The sequence below is a fragment of the Carettochelys insculpta genome, chromosome 2 (assembly GCF_033958435.1).
Source record: "Carettochelys insculpta isolate YL-2023 chromosome 2, ASM3395843v1, whole genome shotgun sequence".
In the NCBI taxonomy this organism is placed as follows: domain Eukaryota; kingdom Metazoa; phylum Chordata; order Testudines; family Carettochelyidae; genus Carettochelys; species Carettochelys insculpta.
This window is the reverse complement of record NC_134138.1, coordinates 27,172,589-27,177,965: the sequence shown is the minus strand read 5'-3', so window position 1 is coordinate 27,177,965 and position 5,377 is coordinate 27,172,589.

Genomic DNA, 5,377 nt, shown 5'->3' with positions numbered 1-5,377 from the left:
AAGAATTCATCTACCTGCTAATCATCGATCATACAGTATTTCCACCACCATGTTGTTTTAGGATGTTTGGGCACAGGATCAAAAACAACCCTCCACCCCCAACACACACACACACACACACCTAACTCCATCCACTCACACATATATTCACATCACCTTCACTGAATTCTATTGACTTGTTCCATAGACTGTGCATGTCTCAGAAACAGACAGGTTTTAGTTCACCCCAGATGAGAGGGGCAGCTTGGAGCTCTGTTTGGGGCAGTTCACCCAAATGGCATGTCCCCATGGACTTTGTGGACTTCACCAACTGACTCTCAGGAGAGTTTATGGTGGCGCCTCAGGTATCATGCTTGTAAGACTATCCTGGCCCAGTCATCTTTTGCCTTAGGTGAACGATTTAATGGGCATTCAATTTCAGCAAGTTGACAGGTCTTTATCAGACTTCCCTAATCCTGCCTCTAGCTAAAATAGTGCTGGCTCTAGAGGATGTTTTACAATTCCTTTAGGATGCTAAAATACCTGACATGATAATTTCCAGCCCCCTTTCACTGTTCACATCTAAGACATTAGTGGTAGCTATGGAGTAGGATGATTTAATGCCAGTGATCTTAACAGATTCCATCAGGAGCATTTCAAAAACCTTACTAATATAGGTATCACTTCAGCAGCTACTGAAATGTAACCACCACTGACCTGAAACAGCTACTTACTATTGGCACCAGGGTAGAGAAAAATGCTTAGAGCAGAAAATTAAGCTTACCACGTCCATTGAAACTGCAGGGGCAATTCAGGTAGGCAGAGTGTAATTATTGGCACTGGGGTTTATTTAGGACAACTTGTTGACTCTTACACAATATGATCTTTAATTATTACAGGTTGTTAAGACAGGAGTTTTACACCTGGCTGGCTATGCTGATTGAAAAAGATGTAACAAAATAAATTCAGGAAGACTGGAAGAGAACAAAGGGAGGCTGGTGTCCTCGAGCTCTGCCTTGCTGCCCAGGGCAGTGCCTGATGGCACACTGACAAACAAGTCAAAAGTTGCAAGCAATAAAATTTGCTGAGATAATTATTTTTATTCTGCCTGGACGTAGGACTGAGAACATTAGACCCAATTCTCAGTCACTGAAGCTGACAGAGTAAAATGGTCCCTGTTGTCAGTGAATTTTTTCAAAAGCCAAAGGAAAGCTATTTGGGAGTGCTTGGAAAGGGGTTTGATTCATCACTTGTAAATAATATGCACTCCCAGACTATGCTTTTGATAACTTTTACAAACACACTGCTGCACTGTATTTCTTGCGAGTGCAGTTTAGCTGACTGATTCTTTCCACAACAATTATGGAAAGAATTGTTGCTGTAAAACAGTACCCATATTTCCTTAGTAACTTTTAAATCTGTCTGTTTAATCAATGTGTTTCTATTGCTCCTCTTGCATCTTAGATTCTATAGAGCTAGCACAATACAGACTTCAAACCTCCTAGAGAAATAAGACTACTGGCCTCCAGATATTATTAACATAACTAGAGCTGGTTTAATGAAAGGCATGCTTAAAAATCAGTTTATCTAAACTGATGCAGCCTCCCTGTGTTTGAAGATCTTGCCTTGAAGTCACTAAGGCAGATTCATGATCTGCTGATAGGAATAAGGGGATTTCAAAGTTGGCAGGGTCCTTTAAAAAAAAACACCCATCTGGACAAGCCGTGCAGGAGCGAAAAGCGGCAATTTCAAAGAGCCGCAGCTGGCAGCATGCTAATGAGGCACTGAATGTGCATTTCAGCTCCTCATTGGTAATCTTTGAAATGGCCATTTGCGTGGCCATTTCGAAGATTTGTGCTAGTGTAGACGTAGCCTTTTTCTCTTGGGCCTTATGTCATTGCTTACCACACTTTTCTCATTCTCCCATTCACTTTCTTGGATAGTTCCACAGCCAACTTTTCTCTCACAGTGAATTTGTCATCCTAGAATTCTGTGTCACCTGAACAGTTGAGTTGCATCCTTTTCTTTTCAAATGGAAACTATTCTTTGAAGTTAACTATGCCCTTCTGCCCTCCCTGTGTTATTTCTACTTCACTATCTTTTGCCACCATGGTCCTTCTCTTTTGCCACTGGGCTCTGATGTTCACGTGGGTCACACTACAACAAGATGCCATTGACTCCCACAGGAGCCAGACCAGGCCCACAATTTGCTGTTGTTATTTGAGGCCCAATCTGACAAGTTGTCAAGCAGCCTCCACTTCCAGCAATGTTAATGGAGATTGAAGGCATTTAAGCAGTCTGTGGATGTAGTTGGTACTTTGCACGATCAGTGCCCCAGTGATTAAAAAACAAACTGAGAGTCCAATCCAGCTCCTGTGGAGATTAATGAAAAAACTGCCATTGATTTCAGTGGAAGCAGAATGAAGTCCTTTGGTCCCAATTCTGCCTTCAAATCAGTCCAGGGGTAATCTGTGTGAGCAGCACCCATGAAAATTCAGGGGTTGCTGGGACCTGTATTGCAAATGCAACCTGCAGATCCATCCAGAACATGCTCAATGAAGTAATGGGAACCAAATAAAGACCACAATCCTACAGAAAGCTGCGAGTGAGCTTCCTCCTTACATCACGCATAGCAGCACTGACATTAATCCGTCTCCCTTGGTAGGCCAGTTAGAGGTTTTTCCATGAGAATACTGCCCACCCTGCTTCCACTGGTAACCTACAAGTCAGAAATTACAATCTGAGGACTTGCAACCACTCAAGCACTGGGACTCTCTTAAGCAGAAAAGTGCTTCACAATTTTTTTCCTGTGCAAAAAGTTGTGTTAAACAATCTCTTGAAAGAATCCTGATTTGTAGTGAAAACAAAGCCCATTACAATAACAGGAGGGCTTCTTTCTCCATGTTATCACTGAGGTCTTCTAAGTCTTGCTCAGCACTAAGTGAATGCAAATGCTTATTCTAGAGCAAACTTGGTTCAGCCCAAGAATGGCTAGTAGTCATGAGATATAGAATGAATACTAGATATATGTATCAGAGAGGTAGCCATGTTAGTCTGTATCTGCATCTGATGAAGCAGCTCTTTACCCACGAAAGCTTATGCTCCAAAATATGTCTAAAAGGTGCCACAAGACTTCTTGTTGTACAATATATATGGCTACTTCTACACAGCAGTCTTATTTTGAAATAATCTATTTTGGAATAGCTATTCCGAAAAAACACAGCTATACATAAGGCTGCATTTCAAAATAACACCAGCTATTTCAAAATAGCATGCCCAGACACATAGGCTGTGTCTACACTACCCTCTTCTTTGAAGGGGACATGGTAATCCACCCGGGTTGGGAATAGCAATGAGGTGCTGCAATGGGAGTAATGGCACTTTGAAGTTGCACGAGTACTTTGAATCACCCATGGCTACACAGCATGCCGGCGCTTTGAAGTTTGAAACTTTAAAGTTGCCGTGGCAAGAATTAGCCTAATAAGATGCTGCATATTCATCGCAGCACCTCACTGCTATTCCCCGCTTGGGCTGATTACACTGCCTTCTTCAAAGAAGGGGGCCAGTATAGACACAGCCATAGTGCCATTGGATGTTATTCTGGGTCATTTTGAAATAGCGCTATTCTTTGTCTTAGCTGTTTTGAAATGGGCACTGTTATTTCAAATTAGGTGTTATTCCTCCTGCAATGAGGTTTACTAAATTCGAAATAATGCTCCCACTTATTTCAAATTTGTTTCAAAATAGCATAGGAGTATAGATGATTGCAAAATTATTTTGAAATAACAGCTGTTGTCTTGAAATAGCTTTGTTGCGTGGCCTGAGCCTATAGGCATACATATCTATATATTGCCAGTTCATGTGTTTTTTTAAATTCACTTGTGCATAGGACTTTTAAAATTGAATTCATCATCACAGAATCCAGATGTCTTACAAACAGGACTGGTCAAAAAAGGCTAATTTTCGCAGGCAATTTAAAACAAAAACTTGTTTTCACTGCAGTTTCCCACAGAAATGTGGAGCTTGCATGAAAAACAGAAACTAGGATGTTTTTGGTTTTCAAAAATATTTTTGGTATAAAAAAAATTGAGAGTTTCAGGACAACTGACTTTCACTGATATCCAATCATTTTTACAGAAAACTTCCATTTCTAATTCCAAATAGCAGAAAAAAAATGTTGCAAATTAAAATTTTCCATCAACGTTTTTATTGTCAATAAATATTTTCAAAGATTTTTTTTATTAGCTAACATTAAGCCTTGCAACTCTCCTGCTATTGGTGTGGAAACTGAGGCATGAAGAGATGTGCCCTGATTTGCAGAGGAGCCAAGTTCCTTTGCTTCCATTGACTTCAGAAAGGCACTAGTGCCCAAGGTCGCACAAGACATTTGCGGTAGATTTTGGAACAGGGTATTAGTGAGATGGACACTAGCATAAGAAAGAGTTTGTATCCTAGGCTATGTCTATGATAGTGAGTTTTCTTTTAAAAAAACAGGGCTCTTTTGAAAAATCCCATGGAATGTCTATACACAAAATGCGTTCTTTCAATATTAAATATGAACAACGCAGGCCTTTTTCCTGTGGCCCTCTTCCTGTCTCAGATGAGTAAGAGTGCATTTTTCCAGAAGCTTCTTTCAAAAAATGTGTGGACATCCCAGGATTCCTTTATCTGAAAGCGCAATCCTCATGGCACTTGAATTTTCAATCCCCGTCTTGTTCTTTTGAAAGAGTGGGGGCTATAGACTCTCTATTGAAAAAGTGGATTTTTGGATCTTTTTTGTGCGTGGATCTGCCCTTTCAAAAGTAGGTTTTTTAGATGAGATCTTCCAGAAGAACTTCTTTTGAAGGATCACTGTGGTATAGACATAGCTCCGGAGAGCCATCTTTCTTTAGTTTGCCCAATGCTAGTAACTAGCTGTTTTATAGTGTTGCTCATCCATAGATCTCAAATCACCTCACAAAGGAGAAAGGTATCATAGGACTTTCCTTAAAGGGAAACTGAGGCAATGAGCAATCAAGTGGTAGTTTCCCCAAGGCATAGGGCCAGTGATAGAGCTGGAATTAAAACTTTGTTTTCCTAAATTCCAGTTCAGTGTTCTCCAACTCTGCTCCTCCAGTGTATCAAGAATGATGGTCCTCAAAGCATTCATAATAGAATCATGCTAGATCAAATCAACGTCCATTTTTTCCTTTTCAGTTCCTCAAGCCCCCAAAACAAGGCTTGCTGTCTTCTAGGTCTCAAATTACCAAATTCAGGACAACTGCTTCATCTCCATGTTGTCAAATTTCAAACTGGAAATCAGGCATGTGGCTGTAAATTTGCTAGTATTAAAGTATGCTGTGAAAGGATGTACCTGCAAAAGCACTATAGAAAAACAACATGAACTAAGTCACGATCT